General features: G+C 44.9%; 1 long non-coding RNA gene across 1 annotated transcript; it reads left to right on the plus strand.

Annotated features, from left to right (window-relative positions):
- The first annotated feature begins 869 nt into the window (after positions 1-869).
- On the plus strand, positions 870-27634 carry LOC311027544. Its single transcript, XR_014598611.1, has 3 exons — positions 870-1001; positions 21690-21949; positions 26669-27634. It is a non-coding gene; the product is annotated as an uncharacterized lncRNA (long non-coding RNA).

The following is a 27634-nucleotide window of genomic DNA, read 5'->3' on the forward strand; positions in this document are numbered from 1 at the left end:
TTGAGAGATTGTGTGGATATATTATTAATCCGTTTCCCTGTGCCATTGCAGTATAGTGCCGAGCCGCCGGACCGGGCAGAGAGGACGCCGCTGCGGCGCCATCGTCCCCCTTTATCTGTCTCTTTTCTGTCTGTCTCTCTCAGCCGTCATCCTCTCCTCCGTCGGTGTCGCTCAACCTCTCTCTCCCGGAGACTATCCGAAGGAGAGGAGCTGGAGCTGGAAGGAGGGAGAGGAAGAGATGATCAGATCAATATTCCACTCAGGAAATAGGCTTCCTCTGTCTCCCTCCGCCTGCCTCTGCCTGTCTTTTGTATAGCCAGCTTGTCTGACCACATTATTGGAGCACCGTGGCCAATTTCACGAGCAAGCCAGATAAGCAGCCTCGCACAAACTGTCAGGGAGTGTGACAACTGCTCGACGGGCAGTTCTCATATAACGGGTGGACGGGGGGGGAGAAAGTGATGGAGATAAAGAAAGTAGGGTTCTGTGGTTGAGAAAGAGGAAGACAGCGGACGTCTGTTTCTGAAAGTCATGACTAAGTCATTTCGAAGTTGTGGTGATAGCTGGCTAACAAATGCCTGATGTCTACTCACGTTCGGATACAGTGACGGAGGAGGCCTCCGTTTATTGTTCTCACATGGTGATGACTTGGTGGATGCTATAGTTTATTAAAAATATTAGTACAAGAAAATTCTAAAAGCAAGCGTCGAAATTGATGTTGACATCCAAATAAAATATTCAAAAGAAATAAAACAGGACAGAAAAATTGGACTGAAATCAAACCTTGAAACCACATGGAGGAACAAGATCAGACTTGATAGCTGAGCTGTGTTTGGAGACGTTGTGTTTCCTTCCAGAATGGCACATCTCCTTACCACACAGCTCACTGGCTACGACCATTACACTTTTGTCCTCCTCTTTTTCCGAGAACGCTGCTATCGCTGTGAATCCCCTCTCTGTCTCACGTCTCGCTGGCTGCGGAGCCGTTTCCACATTCCAAGGTAAAGTAATAATTTGCTGTCAAGAACCGTTGGGTGTTTTGACTGTTGAGGCGATGAAGCCGTAACCACAAACTGTGTCAGCTGGGGAGCGCCGCGTTGGACGGCTCGCAGACGGCACCGCTGTTATATCACGGGAGCACGTCGCCTGTCAGATGTTTGTGGTGTGAGGTCATTGGGAAATGACCGAAATGATCAAAGGCAAACTATGTTGCAGATGATTTCCCACACGGGGGTTGTTCCACCGCCATTGTGCAGGCATGTGTGTGTGTGTGTACACTGTTAGAAATTTTCCTGTAAAAAAACAGTAAAGAACTGGCAGCTGGGTTGCCATTATGTTACTGTAAAATTAACATCTTTTTGCTGTCACTGAAAGTTACAGCTTTAAACTGTAAATAAAAAAACCAGTGTGAACTGTAAAAAAAACAGTAATGAACTGGCAGCTGGGTTGCCATTATGTTTCTGTAAAATCTACATATTTTTACTGTTACTCAAGTTACAGTTTTGTCTTGTAAATGAAAAACACAGTGTAAACTGATATTTAAAATTACTTTCACTGTGTTTTACAATTAAATGACTATTTAGTTTGTATTATTTATACATTTCAATAATCTATTAAAAAAATGTGATTGCACACAGTTAAAGGCACTTTTGTTAAGAAAAACATGTTACATGTGACTGACTTTAGGTTTCACTAAATCTCTGTTTGAACCTGGCCACAAGCACGGAAGGCAAACCATAATAAATTAACCTACTGATATTTCAATCCTGTGATTAAAATGTAAGAGAAAAAGCAGCTTCTTATTGCACTTTACTTTTATTTGAATGTAAAGATTACATGTAAAAACTTCACATGCTGAACAAATTGCATGTTAAAAACAGTATTACATGTTACAATGACATGTTAAAAACAGTGTTACGAACATTTATATATTAACAGTATTACAAACATATACAGTACTGTTAGTGTGGAAGTCCAAGAACATCGGCAGGAGAGTTACGGCTCACTCGAAGACACCAGGTTTCTCAATCCAGCCTGCAAGTAGCCATGTGTGTGTGTGCGTGTGTGTGCGTGTGTGTGGGGGCGTGTGTGTGTTTGCCTGTGTGTGCCTGTGTGTGTGTGTGAGAGAGAGAGAGGGGGGGGGGGGGGGAGAGAGAGAGAGAGAGAGAGAGATCAGCTCTAAAATAACTTATATTCGCAACAACTTACACTTATATTGCATACAAAATTAACATTTCTGCCCCTCATTCCCCCCATCCTGATAAACACCTCAGCAAACCATAACATTCCAACCTTAAACATCCTCCTGGTACCTTTTGATAGAAAATGTTGTTGCTTGCATATGCAGTGGTGTAAACATACCAAGTAGTATCAGACGAGGAGTTTCAGGTATGTTGATGGTCCTCTCAATGTCAGCTGTAGTGGCAGATCCCTAGGACATAGAAAGTGAATTACAAACTGTGTTGTTATAAGATGAGTCATTGTATGACATAGTATATGTATATATAAAAAGAAAACATACATCTGCAAGTAGGATCAGATCTGTAATGTTCTCGGAAAAGTGAGCCATCAGAAGCTGGAGGACACAATATGACAGCTCATCTTCACAGAGAGAGAGAACTTCCTCATTACAAATTACCAGAGGTCCCCAGGTAATACTTATCTCGTGCGAATAGAGTAAATTACATAGACGGTAAAATGTTTACACAAACTATCATAAAGTTTCTTTATTTCACTGACAAAATGCAGCGGTCAACAAACGTTAACTTAGTAGAAATTAAAATGTGCTCCTTGTGTTGTTTGACTATCAGCTTTGAAAATTTAGCTAGCTGCTAACCAAACTCATTCTAGCATGTGCATATGCTGTAATCATCAATGCTAACAAAACTAAATCAAAACTAATCAAATCAAACAATAATATAATATGTAATATAAAACAATCAAATAAAGTTGGTACTCACCAAATAATTAGTAAGATGGAGATGGATCAGGAATAGCAGGTAACTAGCTTCACATGTGCAGCTCAGGCAATGCTCTTCCCAGAATGCCAAAAATAATGCATGATACTGTTATCTAATACACTTTAACGGTAAAGTGTTGTATAATAGGAATACATTAGAGTTCTGTTTAAAAAACAGTAAATGAGCTGTAATTTCACTAATTTTCTGTAATATTAACAGTAAAGCACTGTTTATTAAAAAACACCTTACTACTGTTGAAATTCCGCCGTAAATTTACAGAAATTATTTACAGTGTAGAGTAGTGAGAGAAGAGGAAGAGATTATGTGTAACAACAGGAAAGGTGGGTGGTGTAGATGATACTGTATTTGTCTCTGTTTGTGCAGATAGGGAAGTGTGCAGCCATGAACTGGCAGCGTTGTAAGTGTAGATGGCTGAACCCATTTCTCTCTCTCTCTCATACAAACACACACACACCCTCTTTTTCTATTTCATGGACCTGCTACCTAGAGATTAGCTTCCCCACGGAGGGGCGTGGCCGTGCCGTTGACCACTGTCCAATCAGGCGTGACCTAGCAATGACAACCAGCACGCCCAGATCCCACCGGTCTGCCAAAGGGGGGCGTCACATGATGTGACCAACTGTCACCACACATGGTCTTTTTTCTCTCCCAAATCTGTCCATTTGTGTCTTAAAAACAATTCATCCATTTATCCTCGTTATCCCTTGCTTTTTCTCCAGTTTTTTGGGGGGGGGATTTCATTCAAGCCTGCCTTTCCACCAGTTATAAGTCTTCCTAACCGGACTTTAACTTTAGTCTCCTGTGTGAGTCTGGACAAACTGTTGGCAAAGATGAAATGGCCAGAAGACTCATTTGTTTTTATCTCTGCTTCCCAACAGTCTGATTCAGGTTGAAGATAAAGTGAGAGGACTTCCCACTCCCCCCCTTTTTTTTTCAAAATTGAGAACACACTGTGTTCCTCACACAGGTGCTCAAACACGATCACTTTCTTTGTAGCGGCCTACATCGACCCCCGACTGTATTTTTTGGATCTGCAGCACCTGGCCATTTTCAGCTCTATTTGATTCTAAACACAGAGATTCTGTCACACGACATTAACTCTCTTAGGAAGGACAAACGCCGTGTTTGTTTTGGACATGAAGGAAAAAAAGGACCTCTTGGCTTCAGTCGGATCACTTTAGACAGAAATATTGGCTATTCAGGGCGAAACCTGTAACACTTTGTTCCGAATCATACGGCGGCCATCTGTTTGCAACAATCAGGCCCCTTTTGCAACTCTCTCCTGATCTTTGTTTGCACCATTTACAATGGGGTTGGATTGTAGCCACTGAGGATTACTTTTATGCCTTACATCCTGTACACAAAACATGGAGCCGTGTTTGCATTGTACCCTCGTACAGAATGGGAAAGTGCCCGTCCTTAATAAAAGCACGTTTCTTTGTATTCTCTGCACATGCCTCTACTAGCACGGTGGACTTCATCCAGCGATCACACGCGCTCTAATGTTTGATATGCTCAAGGTACACTTGCAACCGAGGTTTTAAGCAAGTAAAAGGGGGGGGGGGGGAGCCTGTTCCTCCGTCTCTCGCTCTACGTCTCCCTCTGGAAATGATTATGGCTGTTGGGGCAGCCTGGAACCATTACTGATGTACACTGATGAAGTCCCATTTGTTTGAAGTGCAAGCACTCTGTCTAAGCTCTTGTGCATGTGTGTGTGTGTGTGTGTGTGTGTGTGTGTGTGTGTGTGTGTGTGTGTGTGTGTGAGCAAAGCCGGCGTACATCTGTCCGTCCCTGTGTGTGAGATCTCCCTCTCCTTCTCCTTTCTCCCTCCGCCAAGCCCACACCACTAAAAACCCATTGCAGGGAGGAACTGGAAATAAACTTGTGAGGAAACTGGGTCCCTTTGAAGTGTCAGGCTCGCAAGTTCCAAACCGTTGCCAGTCATCAAATATGTGTCATCAAACCACCCAATTTTTATAAAACGTTTCCTTTGGCAGCGGATGCGCGTCGCCATTGTTGCGTGGCCCCCGTGCTTTGACAAGATAACACAGCAGCTTTTTCCTGTCCCTGACACTATTTCAGCCACAGAACGTCGGTCTGAAGAGAGCCGAGTCTGCAGCGTCGGTTCGACGTCCTCTACACACACGTTGCAGGCTTTTAGACAAACGATCGGAATCTGGAGCATATTGTCCGAGCTTTGATGTGATGAGCGCAATTGTTCTTTCAAACAAAAGAGCCCTACACGAGACATTCTTGGCCAGTGGGTAAAATATGAAACCCGTCGTTTTCACTTGTAGTTAAAGACAGCTGTGTGCTCTCTGTAGAACGTTGGCTACGAATATTCTGGATGTGTGAAAAGAAAAAGAGTCGAATCACATTCTCCAACATAATGGTCAAAAACGAGCACCATACAGGTTGTTTTGCACGTTGCAGCCAATTACTTTATACTTTGTTATAATTCTTCGGGTGTCTTCATGAAAAAGTTCATAAAAGTTTGATTTAATTTCTAAAGGGACTGCTGTTTAATTCTGCCAGGCTGGGTTAATTATTTTTATACAATCTAATATGTAGTGAACAAAGTGTGTGTGTGTGTGTGTGTGTGTGTGTGTGTGTGTGTGTGTGTGTGTGTGTGTGTGTGTGTGTGTGTGTGTGTGTGTGTGTGTGTATTGTTGTCCTGTCATCTCCTCACAAAGACAGGAGGGGGAGAGCACAGCCGACGCAGAGCAAAGGGTTATTTAAAGGAGACCTAAGGATGTCCTCACTAATGGATGATGCACTTTACTCACCAGTGCACAATACTGTACACTTCTATTTAAATTCAAATTAGGCCATTTGAGTGTGAGTGAGTGTGTGTGTGTGTGTGTGTGGTAAGTTCCTTTTGTAGTGTTTATTGTCGACAATGAGGTTGAACCGCTCTTAAAATGCGAGACAAAAGCAGAGAGGTGCTAAGGGGCAGGAAACAGCTCACCACTTCTCTTCCATTTCCTTCAGCACACACATAACACACACTCTTCCTCTCTCTTTCTCTCTCTCTCTGCTAATTACATGTGCTAGCACCATAGACGAGGCGCTCTAATTGTGGGACCACAAGTGGATCTGGCTATAAATACGCTGACTTATTATGAAAGGAACGCGTCAGTGTCAATTATCGAGTCTGCGGCGACCACAAGACGAAGCGCCGCATGATTAGTCGACGCAAATATCGACAAATAAGTCAATGTGACACGTCCAAATGTGCATTATGTTGTCATTTTTTGTAGGAGAAGTAGATCTTTTTTTAATATTACATTTGCATTTTTACATTTAGAGCAGTTAGCAGACACTTTTATCTAAAGAGACTTACAATAAGTACATTTGTTGGAAGAGAGTGCAACAGTATATCACTGTGTATCAGTATGTGATACATGACGCCTAGTAAAAATCTAATTAATGTATAATCACTTAGACTGATAAGATAAGATATAGATTGCAAAATTAGCCTCAGTCCATGAGAGAGAAAAGGAGGGAAATTGCAAACGTGTAGCTCCAAATTTCAAGAAAGTTTGAGATTTTAGTTTAAAAAAAAAGAATTAAACTAAAATAAATAATTTAAGAATCCATTGATTTAAGTCAAGAAGTCGAACGAGGCTGTTTTTCTTATCATGAAATGCCGATTTAGAGACAAGACGGCGAGAAAATGACGTCTGACAGACGACCAAATCAAAATGAGAAAGAATCTTGGTATAAAAACCCCACAGAAAGTGCAAAGCATAACAACCCCCGGCAGAGCTGCTCTCAATACAAGAAGCTCAACAAGGAGCGTCACAACTATGAGACGTTTGAGCAAACTTTCCCCAGACGAGCTGCTCTCCTGCAGCAGACTGCTCCAGACGGCTACTCTATCAGTATGTAATGGCGGTGAGCCTGGTGAGCTCCTAATGATAGCTTTGCCCTTCGCCACAGACTAAATCAAGGCTTGCTGGGTAAACCAACACAGTGCGAGCACTTAACCCCGGTCGGCCCCCCCCCCCCCCCTCCCCCTGCCGCCGATGCTAAAAAATTCTCTGTATTTATATGCAAATCTGAGGGGACCACCTGACCACCATGTATCCAGGCACCCTGCACTTCAGTCGACAGCCACAGGAAGTCTTCTCCAGAAATAACCATCCTGCTTCCTGTGCCAAAATAGTCTCAACGTTACAAGATGAAACTGTGTTCTTCTTGCCTCACATTTCTATTCCCAACCTCTGCCTACCACTTCTCCTCTTTTCTACCCACTCCATCATTTCTTTGCTCCACGTCACTTTTGGTATTTTCTGTAGCAGCTATCCAACACAGGGGGGGGGGGGGGGGTCGTCTGGAGCTTCTTTTTTTAGTTTTTGATCAGTTTCCTCATTTTTCATCCGGGACGAGAAAGATTTCTCCCAAAAAGTCTGATGTTCCATCTTAGATGATCCTCCGAGTGTTTTCAAACATCCATCTACGGCGTCTGGAGACGCACCAAACTCGGAGCCTCAATTTGTCTCCATAATGTGCAACTGTCAACACTTCACAATCCTGTAAAAGAGACACCAAAGAGGCTCGGCCCTTAACTCCGGGGCTTTAAGAGAGGCATTAGAGCAGACTTGGGAATGGCGAAGGTGTGTGTGTGTGTGTGTGTGTGTGTGTGTGTGTGTGTGTGTAGCCGTGTGCACGTGGCGCCTCGGGGATCCAGGTGTGTTCATCTGTCTGCCATTCACATCCCTTCGAGGTGAACGGAGCAGAGGCAAAACTCTCAAGATGTCCCAAGATCAAGTTACACTTCTCTCTCCCACTGTTTCTCATCATTCACACACACACACACACGCACACACACACACACACACACACTCAACAGTGCGTAGAAGTATGCAGGAGGTCCATGATCCATGAAATGGGGAGTAAGGGCTTGAGGCCAGCGTGGAAGCTGCAGAGAGGAAGGGGAGCGGCATGATTGATGGCGTGGATCAGGAAGTTGCGCTGGTCGTGTTACAGGTAGCTGCAGGAAGAGGTGGGGGGTGGGGGGTATGGAACGCAACGTATACGTGAAGTAATTAAAAACGTGCACATGCATACGAAAAGGATTCGCACGGACGAAAAGAGAAGTGTACAAGACAGAACAAAGAGGAAATGAGAGTAAAATATCAAGTGGCTGGTGGAGATGCAGACGGGCGTTGGTGAGAGCTGAAGTGAAGAGTGCAGGGCGGAGTGACAGAAAAGCGGAGCAGGCACATGACTGGCCGCGGGCCAATGGCCGCGGTGGATGAAGCCTTTGATGGAAGTAAAAAAAACACACGCGAGGATGAAAAAATAGGACGGTAATGCCGAGTGTTGGGCTTTGACTCATGTTGTGCTGACAAACGTTTGCATGAGAGCTCGTGCAACAGTTTTACTTTGTTTCTGGGTTCAGCCTGCTCAAGTTGCAGCAGAGTTAGCTGAGATAACTTTATTTCCTCTAAAAAGTTATTGATGGATGCCTTTAAAATTGTGTTTACTTTACTACTTTTTTGCTTTAGTAAAAAAAGAAAATATTGTCGTAATCACATCACAATCAACAAGGATCAAGAACAAGAATAAAAAGTATAATGGAATAACAAAAAGAGGGTTGGGGGGGGGGGGTTCTCGTGTAAATGTGACCCAAGTATAAACATTGCGTTTTCCAAGACCGCAATTTCCTGTTTTCCCAGGCGATTAGAGTGAAATGTAAGCCTGGTGGAGTCACGGCACGGTCATGTTTCCTCCTGCGCTTTCAAGGGCTGGAAGGAGCGAGTCGAGGAGGGCCGGACTGCTGCGCTCAGCCGAGGCACATTTACATATGTGTGTCGCTGCTGAGCACATCCTGAGCACACTGTTTCACTTAACTCCCTCCACGCGCTGCAGAGTGTGTGTGTGTGTGTGTATGTGTGTGTGTGTGTTTGTTACGTAGATGAAAAGGCCTCAGTGCTGCTGCCGTCACACAAGAAACCCCTCCTAGTCTCTCGAATGAGTTTAATTTACAGCTTGAAAATCATTCGAGATGATTTAAGGCATGCAAGTCAATATGAATATATCAGCTTTAGGTCCAAAAACAGGGTGCTGACAGACCAGACCTTGGTCACGTGAAGGTCTGGTGGCTCCATACTGGGTTTTGCCTGGGAATGTTGAGGTATCAGTAAAGCCATGCTGTCCTTCACTACGGGGTCTCACGAGTCTCATGAAAAAAACCCCACCCCACCCCTCCATCGACTGCCTCCTCGTCAAGTTGTCATGGTGATGTAACCCTTACCAAACTCAATCTGATCCCTTTGGAAAGTCAGATCATTATCCACACACGTTGAGGAAAATTGCAGCACTCCCACTAAAAGGATTCATTTGTTATTCAAATTAAAAGTGATCCCCCCCCGCCCTCCTCTTATTTTCTACTTTGTGGCATTTTATCTGCTGAATATGGCACCAGCTGATGGTTACAGTGAGGATGTTTGATTTAAGATTTGATGGTTTTGGAGCTCCAGTCATCATGTTTCCCACCATCATGTTCCTCTTTCTTATCCGTCGGTGGTGAAAAGTGGTAATGAATGTATAGAAAGAGGAAGTGTCCTGGGAAAAAAAGACCATTTGAGTAAGAAAATCTGTGTAAATCTGTGTAAATCTGCTTGGTAAGATTTCTTGAAATGAGCTGGGCAAACACCCCATTCACTCCCATCAGGACGTAATGGCATAATAACCCTGTAACGCTTAAAAGTTGTATTTTTCACTTAACAAGATATTCCCTATATCTCATTGACATGTCACATGTTAGGTGATTACGCATATTAAGTGTTATTTTGACTAGTAATCAAACAATTATATACTATATCAAACAATTACAATATATACTGCCAAGAGATTTGGCAGTATATATTGGTACATGAAGTCTATCAAACATTGAGCCACAAAGTCACGTGTTTCCTTACAATCCGAAAGATGTATTAATACATAAATCATGACGCTCTCTAAAACTGAAAATGATCTGTGACTAATTTAAAATATCTTCCCAAAAACGAGCAGAAACATTTCATTTTAAACAGCGCATTGAAGTCATACATTATCTCCCATTCTTTCTCTGTTAGAACAGAACTAAATGTGTCTTTCACATGTGTAGGCGACATCTGGCACACAGCTAAGTATCCACCTGATACTGTGGGATAACCTGAATGGCAAACCTGCCCACAACATGAATCAGCAAGGCCTGACTAAGCGTGTGGTTTTTACCCCGACGGATGCGTCACTCCTCTTCCCTTCGAGGCTTTTTTCACGCTGCGCCGTTATGGCGACACAATGAGGAAACTTTAGTCATCCGAGTGTGTTGGAGATGAGCCTCGATGAGTATTTTCTGATCCAATTTACAGTAATAACTCACTGCTTGGTAAAAGGCATAAATGACGGCGAGCCACCTCCGTCTGATTTTTAATATCAGCGTTTCTCGCGGAGATAAAAGGACATTTGGAAGTCCTCAGAGACGCCACTATCTGATCTGCAGCCTTTATTGGAGTTTCTCCGCTGCCTCCCCGTCTCGCGTTGCCCCTCTTTATCACTCTCATTTCATCCGCCTCTCTCTTTTTTTCCTCCCTATCTCTGCCTTTTCTTCCACAGCGCTTCCTATCTCTGCAACTACCTCTTTTATTCTTTCTCTCACTCCATTTCATCCACCGATAATGTCTTTTCCCGGACCGCGTCTTAGTTTATTTCTGCCATAATTAGGTTGTTCTATTAGGGTTTTTATTTTTTCACGCTTGAAAGAAAACCTTGAAAGAGAGCCGAGGAACTGTGGAGAGAGAGAGAAAGTCAAAGCGGAGCTGCGAGGTTGCCTCGAAAGAGTGTGCCATGTTGCCCCCTTCACCTCCCCCCCTTCTGTTTCTCTCCTCAACCCCTTGTCCCTCCTCCCCCGTCTTGCCTCCCTGGTGTTTATTGCCACTGGTGTGTGTGTGTGTGTGCGCCCGTGTGTGTGTGTACGGGCTTCTTTGTGTGTGTGTGTCCATGCACAAGGGATGGAAACCCCGAAAGTTGGCCCCATGACAAGTGACCCCCTTCTTCTCCCCCCCTCCCCGACTCCCCGTAGCAGAAACCATCAAGAAAAGCAGACAGCGCTTCACACACAAAAAGAGAAAGGGGGGTAAAAAAAGAAAAGCGAGACGAAGAACAGAGAGAGAGGAGAAAGAGGGAGAGAGCAGGGAAGGAGGGCAAGCCCAGCTCTAAGCAGCACAATGCAAACGAGAGCTTGGCAGAGGCTCAAAGCTGCTCCGAACGAGTGCCTCTAACCCCCCCCACCGAACTCCTTCACCCCTCCCTGACAAATTAAAAGCGTTTGGTGCTGTAAAGCATGGGGGAGAGAGGGAGGGAAGAAAGAGGAGGAGAAAGGAGAGGTGGGGGGAACAAGGGAGAAGATGATATAGGGAGAGGGGACACGGGGAAGGATTAGGAATTAATGCGTTTCTGCACCGGCTTAATCCCGACGATTACACCAAAATAAATACAACTCAGTTGTAGTTTCTTTTTTTTTTTTTTAAGTTTTTCCATTTGACGTCAGTGACAGATGCCAGAGGGGCAAAGGTGGTAAGAGCAGGTCTTCATGTCCCCAAACACGTGCCAAGAAAGTGTTTAGAATTATTTCATTGTGTAAATACAGCACATCCCATGTCTTTTTATTTATTTATTTTTCATTTAAAGCCGGGAAAGGAAAATCAATCACGCGGGAATAAAAAAGGAGCGGAGTGAAAAGGAGAGTGTTCCTGTGTGCGACGGTTCGGCAGGATACAAAAGGAGTGGGCATATCGAGATGCAGGGGAACAACAGATACCAGTGAATCACAGTTTGGATACTTAACACACCCACAGCCAAACACATACAGACTTGCATACACACACACACACACCTACACCTACGAGAGTCACGCCAAGCCACTCGCAGTGGAGGAAGCTTCAAGTTAAATGAACCACATAGGAACCGGGACCTGGCGTTAACAACGCTTTTTCCAAACCTGAAGCCGTAGAACATGAAACATCTTGAGGGAGGAAGACGTAGATCTTTTTAATGGCATTCCACATTTGGAGTTGATTCTTCGCTGTCAATACTTACACATCCTTCAAAAAACAAAAAAAAAATCACACATGTGGGCTCACATCTGGGGGGCATCTTTCTCACATATTCAGTTGTGTAGTTATGAAAACATTATGTGTGTGTTTTGGAGATACTGAGGCTTCTGCTGAGAAGTTAGCCATTGTTTCCTCCACAATAGATCAGACAGACAGCTAAAACCCCGTCTGAAGACTTTTAGAAAAGCTGAATAAAAGACTCACAGTGTTTGAGAGATTATTATCTTTTTTTGCAGCAACTTTTCCTTCTCTCTCTGGTCAATCATTTCATCTACGGCAATTATCAAACTTCAAAAGCTTTTTGAAAAGACCTGCTTATTGTTTGCTTTTGACGGAGGGTTATACGAGGTTGAAAAAATGGAATTTAATAAAAACAGTTCTTCAATAAAAAGTGGTTAAATCATCAGTGAAATCGGTTTGTTTTGGATTGGTTGCAAGAATGTTGCACTTATTGTAGCGGACCACGTTTTAAACAGCTGTCTGGACCGGATTGATGAGGTAACATGTGAATAATCAGGTTTTAAATAAACATGATTACAAATTAATGACCTGAGCTGTTTTTAATTTTCGAAATCTGCCGTAATAGACGTGAGTGACCGTGTGCTCCGGTTCTCTGCGTTAGTCGGGAACCTGTTCGGCAGCGTTACCTTGAGAAGGTTCAGCTTGTTTGGAGTTTCTAGGAATTGAAAGTAGGCCACTGGAACACGGCGTCCACCCCTCCAACGTCTGAGAAAAGAGGCCCGACTCCACCCAACCCGTCCCTCTCCTCCTGCCCTTCTTTTTCTTTTTACCACAGTGTGAAAGGGAATACTCGGCCCCACCGAGACGGCCCCACATTCCTCTATTACAGATGACAAGCTGCCCCCCCTCCCACCCCTCGCCCCGAAACCCTGCCGACTCTGCAGCCTGCTGTTTCAAATGCCTCAGGTTTCACCCGGGGAAAAACCTTTGGCAAGGCATCAAATTCAACCCCCCCGCCCCTCAAACTTGAGCGTATACACCTGACAGCCCCGTCCTTTCAGCCTGTTCTCTGCCCCTCGTTGAAACCCTTCCAAAAACCCATCCGAGGTGTGATTGATGGCAGCGAGTGTCCGTCTCCCATTGCTCCAATTAGGTCAGTCGCTCCAGTGAGGCACGGCGACTCGGCATTCGTCCCGTCCGGCTTTTGTTTCCCTTCTCAGGCCAGGTGGCGGCTGGTGCCGTTTGGGCGGACTTTCTGTGTTTTGTCTGCCGAAATCGTGGCCCATTATGACTTCTTAACACGATGGGGGCGGGCACACGCCGTGCCGGCGGGGGGAGCTGTGGATTTACAGTCCAATCAATCAGCATTGTCATGTTTAGTCTGTGCTTGTCTTTCACTACGGGAGGGCTGTCTGCTACCGTTGTGGAGAGCGTACGCCGCGTACGCCGGCTCTTCCTCAGTCGAAGTTATTCTGAGATTAACGATCGAGATTGCCAGTCAGATAGCAACAGAGGGAAAACCGAGAAGAAGCTGCCTGCGCTCAGATTTAATACCCCAACGCCTGAAACAAACATTTACATATGTGCAGCCTGACAGGGGCTGTAAATAACCGGGGATCTATGGGGGCATTTAGTTTTTGTCTCATCAGCATGTTTGCGAATCACAAATCAGCTTGCAATACCCCGCGTGGCGGCATGTAGTCACTTTTCAAATAAAGACGCAAGGGGAAAGGAAGCAGCGTTACCTCCCTTCCCATCGTATCCGAGGGGATGCTTTGGTTTCATGCGACTCTTTTATGAAGCACAATCACAGCAAAAGCCACATTCAAGTTCCCAGACTGTAACAAAATGCTGAAATAGCCGACACATTTGTGCACGCCATGACAGCGAGTCGTCGTCGGTCTCGATGGGCTAAACACCGCTACTCTGTGATCAAACCCGTGTTTTGGTGTTGAACAGACGCTTCCAGGTGTTCCCAGTGAGCGGAACACGCCACCAGACTGTGAGGGTTGACAGCCAGCGGCATTTTTGGAATAGCTTCCTTATCCGAGGCCTCAACACCATAATCAGCATTTTAAAAATCCTCACGTTTATGTCTTAAAATGATACCAAATCCCAACCAGCTCACTTCAAAAAGATCAATAAAACATCCGTCACTTCAGCACCGCAGCTGCTTTCATCGCACGCTTTCATGACATTTCCCACTCCTTGTCGTTGAAGCTTGATGAAAGAGCACAACTTCAGCGCTACCGATGTAAACCTGACTCACAACCTTGACCAGGCGCCATCCTCTTTATCTCCCATCATCCTCGTCTCTCTCTCCTGCTGTATATTAAAAAAAATGGCATAAAATTCCTCATCCGCCTTTTGTGCAACGAGGAGTGGAAGTCGCGGGTCGCCCGAGGACACATCCATTCATTAAGCCCCTCCACCCCAGAGGAGGAATTGGACCGCGGGCTCCCAAGTGCATCGCCATGTCACCTTGAACAAATCCAGATGATTAAGTGACAAGTACTCCCACGCGACAACGCTTTATTTCCCAGGAAACCCCGACGCTTCCCCTCCAATCCGAGATGCAAATGTTGAAATGTTGTGAAGAAGGGAAAAAAAACATGCCTCTCTCTCTCTCTCTCTCTCTCTCGGTTTCTTCTCTCTGTTTCTCTCTCGCTCTCTCTTTCACTCATTCTCTCGCTCTCTCTCTCTCCCTGCTTCCCTCTTTCTCTCTCCATCCTTCCTTTCTCTGCCATGTAAGCAGTACTAATTGCCTTTCATAATTAGCCCGGTGACAATAATTGTTGAACTGATAAAGCTGAGTGCCGTGTGTGTGTGTGTGTGTGTGTGTGTGTGTGTGTATGAAGTCACTCTCTCCTCATTCTTCCTCATGTGCGTCCTGATAAAGTGGGTCATCAATGAAATGGCCCATATATAGATCATACAAGGACATTTCCTGGCAAGTTTATCACATTGTTTCTCTGCTCTTTTCTCCTGTGAGGGACAGCATGGTGAGGAGGGAGGGGGGGTTAGAAGATGCATCCCACCAATGTAGCCTCTGCAACCTCACAGACAGATGCTGGCATGTAAATTTGGGGAAAGCAAGACAAGGAAGAGTTAAGTGGCTAAGTAGGCACTCGCGAAGCCGGCGGGGCTCACCGGGGGGATTACGACAGATTTATTTAGCCGAGGCTGCCGGAGACGCTGCGATATGATATATTCCAACAACAACAATAGCTCCGTAATCACGCTCCAACCCCAGAACCCCGGCTAATCTATTCCCGTGTCTCGAAAAACGAGCGCTCATTTTTATTCCCTCTCATCTAGAAGTCAAGAGTTTTGTTTTTTTCCCTTTTCTTCGACTCCCTCTCCTCCCTCCTCTCTCTCCGTGTTACAACCCTTGTGGGCAATTTAGCGAGGCACTCAGACATGCTAACACAATCAACAATCAGGTCGTTTGCTCTCTCTAATAGGCACTCTGGTTTTCAGTCAAAGAAGCCGTATTGTTTATTTGATTGTGTTTCGCCGGGGAGAAGTCCGCTGGGGAAGTGTGCGTTACACGTTGGAAGGCGGAGGTTGGGGGTTTGGCGCTGGCAAAGAATCGCTGCTTTTGTTTTGGAGAGACTTCGACAGGAAGTCAGAACACTTGAGCACAATGCGAAACCGTAAAAAGTCGCTCTCGGTGACATTTTGGGATACTTGTGGCGCACTTGTTGAGTGAGCACGCCATTAAGACGTGGAGGACATAATCCACTTGCGAGGGAATTCGACGGGCATGTTTATCTTTACAGGTTTTGACATGTTGTCACCTGTCCAAGTACACCCTATGGGACCACACACACACACACACACACACACACACACACACACACAGGAGAGGTATACACAGTAATTGACAACACATAACACCTGTTTCTATTCTGCATGGGTACAGAAACCCTGAATGAGACAAGCTGTTTATACCCTGAAAGGCTTTAGGAGACCGGGACGTTCATTTTTGAGCCAAACTGTGTTTGATTAACGTGACACCATGTGGCGTGGTGTGGTCCTGCCCACTGACTGCGCTCCCAGAGTTGACTGAAAACAGAGCGCGAGAGACGAACACGCTCCGAAGCACTGAAAAATCATTCGAGGTCATGTTTTATACGCCGTTGGAACCCACCGTATCCACACTACTCACACACACACACACACATATATATAAACACATGTACCAGGATGGCAGGCCACAACACAGACGCGCTCCTGGGAGAACGGTGAAGGTCTGCAGACGTCACCCCCTTCAAACAAGCCACAAAGGAAAACATGATCTTTAAGTAAACAGGAGGCAGACAGAGGGGGGGTTTGGAGACGACCACAGTTTAACTACAAACTGATGCATGTGTGTGTGTGTGTATATATATGTATGTGTATGTGTGTTAATATATTTTAAGGTGCTGAAATGTGCTTGTGTGTGGTTGGTTGCGGTGATCTGAGCCACACACACACACACACACACACACACACACACACACACACACACACACACACACACACACACACACACACACACACACACACACACACACACACACACACACACACACACACACACACACACACACACACACACACACGCCACCCTCCCACGTCGCTGATGATGGAGAGCCTTTAATAGACAAAGGCTGCTGAGGGTGGCGGCAGCTCTGCGTCCACATCATGCTTTATGATTCAGCAGGAAACTGTGACTGTGGGGTGAGACAGGTCCAGCACGCCGCCGCACGCTCTGATGCCTCATTTACTCACAGGCCTCATTTCATCACAGCTGCCCCCCCCCCCCTCCCCCCCCAAAAAAACAACCTTTTTCTTTTTCCAACTTCAGCAGCCCCAAAATCGCATGATAAACGACGCGACAGCTGCTTAAGACTTGACCATATGAAGCACTTTCTTGATCTAAACTACTCATTTCTCGCCAGGGTCACATATGCATACACTGCAAATTTTTCTGGGCTTGAAAATAATGCACCAAGGTGATTTATCAAAAATGATTAAGCTGGAGGAAAACAGCTGTTGTGCTTACAGAGTTTCTGGCAGGTTTTCGTTACTTTACACTTATTAGAATTTCCTCTTCTTCCCCACATGAACGACGTAGATCAAGGCTCTCTTTTGGCTATTTACGGAAATCGAGGGGGGAAAAAAAGGCATATTTGACATGACAAAAAAAACAAAAAACGGGACAGACTGAACGTACTCGGAGGGAAACTTACAAATTAGCCTCCGCTGAGGATTCTGACGTGCCTTCCCAAAATGAAAGGCCATGACAATTAGCATGAACCTCCCGTCCCGGCTCAGCCGTCTGCCAAGCCAAGCTGAACTTGAGGGGGAGCAGGCGTTTTTCTCACTGTTTTAACATCCTCCCTTTTTCGTTTTAATTAACACCTCAGTTACTCGGGGTGTTTGGGTTTCCTCAGAGGGAGCGTGCAGGAGCCTGGGTTTTTCATACTGCTGGAAGATCGTCACACCTGTTCAGTCAGCAGGTGTTCCAGTCATCTTTGCCGAGCGGGAGGGAAAAGACAGAGAGAAACGCCAGAAACGGGAAGCATAGGAATCCGACGCTGAAGCGATTTGATCAGAAATGATGGGAATGCATTAAATGTAAATACGGCGTACAGATCCGGTTTCATTTGCCCGATTTTTCCACCATCCGAGCAATTTGCTTTCGCCCTCCATTCTTTTCCAGGCTGTTTCTACCCATATTTTTCTCTTTCTCTGTCTAAAGCAGGCAACAAAACAAGTCAACACCATTGTCAGGTACATTAGCTATTCAGTTATTCTCTTTTTTCTTCCTCGCAGAATGCTTGAGTGTCTGCATTTGAATATCGACCAGGACTGTCACCCAGCTTTCAGGTGAGCGCGGAAGCAGAAATATACAACCCAATAACAGTCCGTGGCAGCTGCTGTATTTTTTTTCTTTTGTTTTCCAAACTAGATATGAGCACACATATTTCCCAGTGTTAACTCTGGCGCGGTATCATTTCACGTCAAAGGACTTGTATTGCGTTCATTAATCTACCCCCCCCACTTGACAGTTATTTGGTCCAGATCTGATTTGCGGCTGTTGGTTTTGATCGCAGACGTATTGGGAATGATTTGAAAGCGTTACGGCCTCCCATGAATCCATAATGAATTTATTGCACCTTTATGGAATATCGAGGTGACAGGATTTGTGTGCTTTAATATTCTGTCTACAGTCATATGCCGGGGAGGAGAGTGATGCAGGTGTCACAACATCGGCTTGAGTTTATTTTTGCGTCATCCATCCATCTATCCTTTTGTCCCGTCAGCCTCCTTAATCCCGTAAAAACATCTCCGACTATTCCAGCACATCCTCCTCCCTCTCCCAATTAGACATATGAAATCATCCTCGCCGTATCAATTGGTGACTTTTTACACCCATTAATTTTCCATAATTATTTCATTTCAGATTGATCTGACTGCGCCGTCGCAGATGGCGTGCACGCTGACGCTCCGTTCCATCCGCTGATCAAAGGGACTCATTTTAATTGGAGCCTTTTCAACGCTAATTGTTCTCTCTGTTGTAAATCAGTGTCTGTTAGTCTCCCCAGGTCTTTGTTAGCAAATCGTCTTGGCAGTTTCCTTGTTTCATCTCGGACGGGAGTTTCACGGCGTTGCGTAACTGTGTGATTGACTGACGATTGTGACGTTCGACTGGAGAATTTGGGGATTCAGTCAGTCTTTTTAACTCAAATGACGGTAAATTACAAATAGGTGCTTATATACGGTAATATTAGCGATGTAATCATTACTTACTGTGAAGAATGAACACCAGGAAACGGATAAATCAAGGGGAAAATGTTATTGGAGTTCGTCACTTGATGCTCCACCAGACTACGCAGCGCTTTAGAAGCACTACAGCTTTAAATCAGCCTTTGGCTTTTTTGTCCGGAGCTCCAGCCAACAAAAACAGCACCTGCCTTTGCATGTCCATCAGTAGCCCATTAACTCATGTCTGGTGGAGCAGACTCTTTAAACTGACCAGAATGTGGCTGGCTCAAAGCCTCTGCTGTTGACGTATGGAGATAAATGGACTCTGGCCTGCATTGTCCTGCTGACACGCCCACATTCAGCTTCATTGGTCTTTGTGACAGGCCAATGGGGGGGATATGCAAATGGATGCAGGGGAGGGGAACCCTCAAATATTTTAATTTTTTCATTCGTCAACCACGCTCTACGGACTTTATTTTTTTTCCATTTTGTTTTTATGTCAACCTACAAAAAAAAAAAAAAAACTGAAGAAGGAAAGATCTTTAGTCCTAAAAGGTGGTTGTTAAGCGGAGGCCAACTATTCTTGTTTGTGTCCTGCATGAATGATTCCTGACCTGTGACCTCCCCCAAAGGGAGCGGGTGATGGCTTTTTGGGTTTCGGGATTAGGTTGGGGGTTTTGGATGACTGCCGGGGCCCGAAAAACAGGAAGTGTAAACCGATACGTATCAGACCCTCATTTAGATCTGAAGCGACGGCTTTTCATGCATGACGGCAATAAGAGCTCTACACTTCATATGCACTCGGAGGAGGCCACGGTGCCTACATCATTAAAGCAGAAATAATCCCGCAGCCTGACTTGCCTGTAAAACACAAGGAAAAATCCATCACTGCAGCACAGCTGTTCCGTCACGCACTTGTCAGCTCCTCGGTGAGTGCCGTATACATGTGTAATCACGGCAAGGCTGCATGCATGTATCCAGTGTAGGTGTGTCTGTGCGTGTACATGTGTCTGGGAATGTAAAAGGCTTCTCGGCTCTAATGGGTTAGCAGGAGAGAGTGTTTGGTGGAAGTCCCAGTTGGCCGTTTGGCATTTGGGTTACGATGAGATTCCAAAATAAGTGAAATCTAATAGGCTTCCTCTCCCGGAGAAATATTGAGCAGGACTCAACAGATTAAGACCTGTTGACTGATGGCACTTTAAACTGTAGCGCGGTTACACTCCCAGCTTCTCTGGATAAGTGCTCCAAGACGATACCAGAAAAAGGGTGGTAGGAAAAAGATAACAGCAGTTGGCTTGCCAATTTGAATTATCGTAAGCGTCTTTACATTTCATTTTGGAGTTAAAAACACTGGCTTTTTCATTTCCTTTTCATTTTCCACGTCCCATATATGAAATGTAGGCATAATATCTGAAGTTAAGGGAAATCTTGTGGAATATTTGAGGGTAATTTGCGTCGGTTTCTCAGAGGCAAACATCCTGGCCATTTAGTTTGGGTGTAGAGAAATGCCTTCTGGCAGCAGATTCCCATCTAACCCCCCACAGTGGGCCGACTTCCCCCTCAATGCTGAGATCCCTATATGGTCGGGCCTCCCTCTCACCTAAGCCAGCATTCATCAGTCCAGGCCGGCTCTGCTGCTGGAGAATGTGTAAGCACTTGGATATCGACCGTCTGAGATGTAGAAACACTGGTTTCTGCCAGTGGAGTGAAAAGGAGATGACACGTGTGTGTGTGTGTGTGTGTGTGTGTGTGTGTGTGTGTGTGTGTGTGTGTGTGTGTGTGTGTGTGTGTGTGTGTGTGTGTGTGTGTGTATGTGTGTGGACTGTATCTTTATCAGGCGGTGCATCCTGCATGTTTCATACAACCACGAGTCAACGATCATGGCAACATGAAAACCAATTGATTAAGTCAAACGACCACATGATTCGTTCCACTATGGTTGAAGCTTAAAAGCCCATAATAAACGCAATTATTTTTAAGAGTATGAAAGGAGACCGTATTTAGAAATAAATGTCACGTTTAATTTGCCAACCACATAAAAAAAGCTTAATTCAAATTGAGAGACGGAGTTTATAAAGCATGGTAAATAGACAAAAGCTTCAGGGAAACTGCAAGGACAGACTTTTTTTGTCACTATTTTTTTGTGGATGAAAGCTTTGAAAAATCTCTCCTTAAATGGATCGGAGCAGAAGCGGCATCTTGAGAGGACGGATTCTGTGTTTTGGCTTCATCGAGTGGCAGCAAACGCCAAGATGTATGGATGAGAGGCCTTGTACAGGTGCCATGCCAATGCCCTAAACGGTTAAGTGAACCAAGTGCCAGTGTGCCTGGCACCCGGACAACTGGCACAGCGAGGTGGTCCCCTGAATTACATTACTGTCAGCGAGAAAAAGTACAAGCGCCTGACACGGAGACCATTTCCATTCAAATGAACGCTTTCATTTTGACAGAACTTGTGTTTTAATGGCCTTGATAAATCTGGGCCGGCTCGCATGCTGCCTAATTTCGGGCTGTCAGAATGCAAACAAAAGGGGAGAAAATACAGAATCGGTGCAAATTTTAGCCAAATAACTGTGACTGTGTCATTGTTGTATTGGGGATAATGGTGTGGAGTTCATGTGTTCAACTTCATAAAAAGGTTTAATGTCATGTCACGAAGCTGTCATGCACATCATTGAATGAAACCTTAATTTGAAGACAGTTCTTAAACATGTTAAAGACTAAAGTCACTGCTGCTGGCTCTGTGTTTCAGCAAGTCCTCTATCATGCATAACTGGCAGTATTATATGGTGGGAAGGCATTGAGGGATCTCCTAGTGGTTGTGTGATGGCTCCTATGCCGAGCAGGTTGGAATGTGACCTTCTACGTGACTCCTTCCTTTCAGGTGAAGCTCCTCACTGACACTAACAGCCAAATCGATGTGACACATAGCTGTCTGCAGCTTCCGCACGCCGGCGGGGGTTTACAGTGACAGGAGACCTGCGGTGTTGCGTGACTTGCCACTCCAAATTGGAACAAAAACATGAGGACGAGGATGCCCAGTCACTGATTCGAATCAACCAAGCAAGCGGAGGAGAGCCAGGATGTCTTCAGTTGTAACCACGACGCACAAAGAAGCGGTGAAAAAGACCATACCTTCTTCTCGTGAGTCCACATCTAAATGTATGAAAGGAGCGTATGTTTGGCAGGCATTTCGCAGCCCTCATTAGCCGGGCTACCTTAAATGAAGTGGAAGAGAAGTTGCTCTCCTGCGTGTCTTCCTCGTCAGAGAGGCAAAGGCTCACAGATGGCCAGTCGTGCATCATTAGGCCTACGGAGCTAGACTGCTAGCTTAGCTATAGGAGCGGTGCACTCCAGCCCACAGCTGGACCCTAGAGTGTGTGTGTGTGTGTGTATAATCCACAGGTGCACAGGCTAGCTCTGGACGGAAAAGAGCATTAGCCCGGGGCCATGGAGGCAGGGGGAGATGCAGAAAAAAAAAGGGGGGGAGGGCAGGGCGAAGGCTGTTTCAAATGTAAATGGCCTGGCCTGTTCCTCACAAAAAGTCCTCCAGCGGCACAGCTTGTAAAATATAGCACCCTACGGCTTCATTCAAAAGATACACCCACTAAGCAGGAGCTGGAGAACCACATGGCCCCCTGAAACCACTCGACCATATCGTGAAGAAAAGTGAGCTCTTTTTCAATGAAGCTGGTCAATGAATACACCGAGGCATATTAGTTTGTGTCACGTTTTACCCTTTGGACCATATCTTGTATTTATGCGTCGTATAATGTCGTAAAATTCTACTGATTCGAAAGATGTTTTCATTCAAACAACTACAAAAACAAAAGTCCAGAAATAGAATAAGTTTCCTCTCGGTAAAGTTTGAAGTACAATGACAGGACTTGGTCCAAAGCAAATGGCCGTCGTATATCATCCGCTCGCCGTGCCAAGAAGCAGGTGCAGGTAAGATCATTGTTCTACTTACCTAAAACACCTCCTGATTATTAAAAAGGAGATCTTGTCTGTGTTCGGCAAAGCGCTTCCACGTCCTTTGAGTGACAGTTATAAATTGAATATCGTTAGAGTTTAAAGCAGCAAAAGACGGAACAGAGATAACAGAATCCCGACCGGGAGATAACGCAGAATGATCTCTAATTCTGGAGGATATATAGTGTCGCGGTAACCACCTCCCCTGGCTGACATGTCATTTTTCATCGCGCAGATTAAAACATTTTCATGCAGATTTCTTAGTGTTGCTTGCATTTAAATCAGGGCCGTGTTTTAATTACGCTCCAGAGAGAAAAATCACCTTTTCCCCCCCTTAACGGTTTTCTAATCTATTCACCCACTTTTTCCTAACTTGGAAATTAAACTTTGAGTGCAAAACTTTGTAGGTTCAGATGTCGTATCGTTTCTCACACACTACCGTGACTCCCCAGCATTTAGCACTCGGTAGGACGTCTGAGGAGTGTTTACACACCTGCTTCGACTATCATAGTGGGCCGATGGCCAACAGGCTTTTTGAAAACGGCCTTTGTCTTTAGGAGTCCCTCGACATGCCGCTCACTGATACACGAACGAAGGGAAAATGTTATGCTAGGCATGACCGAGATACACTCGATGGCAGTCACATACACAACCATGCCCCTGCAATGCAACACACACACACACACACACACAAATACACACACTTTCTGTTTGATACGGCCTGTGAGTATCATCACATGATATGGTATCATAAAATATTATTGTTCTATGGAATACATTTTCATGAGGTTGAATTTATATGACTGACTGATACATAAATGTGTGTGTGTGTGTGTGTGTGTGTGTGTGTGTGTGTGTGTGTGTGTGTGTGTGTGCGTGTGTGTGTGTGTACGTATAGGCTATAAATTATGACCTAGAGAACCAACTGTACTACTGAACTATGAAAACACACACACACACACACACATATGACTGAAAGTTGGTGGATTTTCCCAGCATGCACTGCAGGAAAAGGCAGCCGACTTTGATGGCTCAAACAGATGCTTCAAACCTATCCATCCATCTATCGACGGCTTTGTTTCCACACTCGTCTCTAAGATAATGCTGTCAGAGAAAAGGGTCGTCCATACTTTAGAGAAATTGAATCATAGACTTATGATCGTGACATTGTGCTGCACATTAAAGCATTTATCAAGGCTGTAAAGTCAGCTGTCAGGTTGTTTGTTTTTGATAATTATATACTGGCCTGCTTTTTTCTTTTCAAGGATAAAAGAGTGCTTCTGTCATATGAGTGGAGGAAAGAGCACGGTGAATTGCACGTAGGAGGAGTAGGAAGGCTGGAGGTCGGAGGCCGCGTGTTACAGACCGAGGAGATGGCATTTCAGACTACGACAAGTGAAGAGGAGCAACTCTGCAGCCTGACTGGAGAGAAAGGGGCCTCATTATGTGGAGAGTGGCTTCAATATAGCACGCAGATAGGTCGGCGCCGCGTTTCGAGCTCAGTGCTCTTCGAGTTCGCTGTCGAAGCGCTTCGCCTACGAATCTGCATGTGATATTATAGCTACCCTCGTGTCTGTTTTCTGCCTCGTGTACAGGACGCCTTGTGGTTGTTCACTTCCGACACTTCACACTCAAGGAATTTGTTTTTGCTGCATATTGAACAATGTGCTCATTGAGTTTGGAACAGCTGAAGTACGAGCGCTAAAACAAACGTCGCGTTTTAATTAAAATGATGTGAATTTAATTAGCGATGTCTTGGATCGTGATCACTCTAATTAGACACCTGCAGGAGACAACATGCTTCATATTTGTCTTACAACCGATGTCAACTGTCTTGGTATGTGAACTTTCCTTTCTTTAATGAGGCGCTAATTAAGTCCCATTAGGATCAAAGAGCTTTGAACAGCAACAATTACTAGGTTGTTAAATGCAAAGATTTACAGTAGGTCTCTGGTGGTGATGTCACTGGAAACACAAGTGTCTTTGAGCAAAAGGCCTTTTCCACAGCAGGAACTTATAGTAGGAAAAGCACAGGTGTTACTGGAAAGCGATGTCACTGTGACACTGAGCCAGCGTGTACAAAACCAGAACGCTGACCCTGGAGCAGCAAAGGAAAGGATTATTTACCAGGGATAACTAAAAGAGATTAAACCTGCAACAGCTGATTTTCTCACCACTTGAGGGGGCAGCTGAAAGAAGTCGTGAACTTTGACATATATGACATATGGCACAGATTACAGTAGGAAAGAAATGAATCCGACGGGGCCTCGCATTTAGTAAAGTCATTAACGACGCTGCTCAAAAACCATGTCCTTTTCTATTGGAATGTCCTGGGTGCTGTGCAGTGCATTATGAGCTGAGCCCTGTTTCTATTTATACCCGCCACTCACTTTGAGAGCATGGCAAGGGGCGGGGCTAAGTCGTGAATTTGAAATGAGGAGTTATCATTAAATACCTCCAGATTTCACGACAGGAACCTAAATAAGGTGACAGCTGGTGGGAGAGAGATCATCAGGAGATTTTGTCAAACTTTAATGTTATTTCTAGTAAATATCCAGTATAAAAACAAAGGTTTACCAGGTCGTGGTTATCTTTGATAGCTTTATCATAGGCAACTTGGTCGCCTGTGGTTTTTTGTGTGTGTTTTTCTTTAAAAGAACAAATGTAGGATGATCGGTTACATCTCAAGTCTGATCTTGAGTGAAATATCCCCTTTTGGTTCATCACCATCGGTGACCCCTTTCCCATAGCTGGACGTTTGTTTTAAAATAAATGTCACTGACAGAGAGATGCCGTCATATTCTTTTAAAATTGTAAAACCGGAAGACAAAGATCAAGTCAGAGATAACTGATGGAGCGATGGGAGCACAAAGCCTCTGTTCTGTCTGGAGCGGTGACACGACGTGAGAAGAACTTTAACATCATTATCGCTGCAAACGGAACGTAGCCGTTTAAATATCTGAGACGGTAAAAGGAAGGGGGAGGAAATGAGGCAGAATGCGACTGCGTGCTTGGAGATGTGTGTGTGTGTGTGTGTGTGTGTGAGCAGTCGTGTGTTGCTGCGTCTGCACTACTGTGTTTCCTTAAGCCTGAAAACATCTCCGTATCTGATATTGACTTTTCTTGGGCTCACTGACCTCTGCCTGGATAAGCCACTGCATCCTTCCACCCAAACACGGGGTCAAACATTGACATTTTCATCTTCTGCGTGACTAGAAATATCTGCACAGAAAAAGTCCTCCTCCCAGCAATACGGATCGAAAACAAAATAACTTTTTGTTCTCCCTGGAATCATTAGCAGATAAAGCCCCTCTTTCTTGCCCTTTAATCATACAGGCAATGGCTTGACATGGCTGGTTAGCTCCCCGATAGAGTGCTCATTGTGCCCACGTTGAAGAGCTATAGAGGGCTTGTCTGCGAGCAAATCATGGGATCACTGGATGTGCATTCCTCCCTCCCTCCCTCCCTCCCCCCTCATCCACTTTGAAAATCATCACGTTGCGTATTTATCGCTGATTTACGTCCAGGCCCGCTCTATCGGAAACAACGGGTTGTTGGAGGTGTTTACAAGGTTTATCTCGCGACTGTGGACGTTCTTTCGAGACAAACCCAGTTTACAGGTCAAAGGAGGCCGATTTGCCTCCTTTTAAGGTAATGTGTTCCCACAAAGCCTTCTGTCTTTCCAGCCTCTGGCTCAGGTGCATGGCGAGGCTGCCCTACTCTCCCCACACACACACACGTCCCCCCCCCCCTGAAACAGGGTCAAGAACAATAGGTTTCACGGCGAAGGCCCTTCATGCTTGCTGTCTGGTTTGTGATGAACCCTCGGGGGCCACTGCTCATGAGAATCATTTGCTCTCTCTCTCTCTCTCTCTCTCTCTCTGTTTTAAGGTTTCTCCGAAGGCAGATGTGCTCGGCTCGATCCAGACGCAGCTGCAGATGAAGAATATCGGGGGGCAAAGCCTGGTGAGATGGGAGAAAAGCACGAGGACCTAAGGGGAGGGAAGACAGCTTGTGAAGGAAATAAGAAAGAAAGAAAAAAGCAGAAGAGAGAGACAATGAAAAAGTGAGGCCTGAGAGACAAAAAAATACAGAAGATGTGAGATAGAGAGCACACAGAGTCAAGCGAGGGAGTGTTTAAAGGTGAGAGAACAAAAGAGACGGAATGTGTGAGAAGGAAAAAAACAATAAACGGAGAGCGAAGCGGCTGCGATGGATCGAACTGCACACTTCTTTCCACGTCGCATGCGAGAAGAAGAAGAGACGGTTGAGAAACAAGACATCGTGGTTTCCCTGATCTAAATATAAGTCTGTGGTCGGAGCCGCTAACTGCTGCGTGTCTCTATCAAATATGGGTTTTTTTTTCTCTGCCTCAGAATGCCACGCTTCCTTAGAAAACCATGACAATTTAGTGAAAAGTTCCGTTTTACCTGTCAATATTTTTTTCTCAATGAATGACGTTCATTGTGCAGAAGAACAGAGACTCGTTTTTCAAAGAGCAAATAAATATATTCTAAATATAACCCTGCAACACATTTGAATTTCATCATGTAGAAAAAAACAAACTCAAAGGATTTCTTGTGAGGGGGGGGGGAATTTAATATTTACATATTCTCATCTCTGGGATATTCTGCTCATGCTGATCGTGGTGTGAATGCTTTGTTGATTAAATGATCCTCCTCATAAATTCTTCATTGTTCTCTGTAAACAACACAGTAATACACACTAATGATGTATTATTTATTTTGGGGCCGACGTCCTGCGAGAGCTTTAAATGTCCTTGATGTCATTTGTAATACTTCTTGTGGAATCCCATTATTTCCCTATAAACATAACAATAAAAAGAGACACGTGTTA

Source organism: Eutrigla gurnardus (assembly GCF_963514095.1).
Source record: "Eutrigla gurnardus genome assembly, chromosome: 17".
Classification (NCBI taxonomy): domain Eukaryota; kingdom Metazoa; phylum Chordata; class Actinopteri; order Perciformes; family Triglidae; genus Eutrigla; species Eutrigla gurnardus.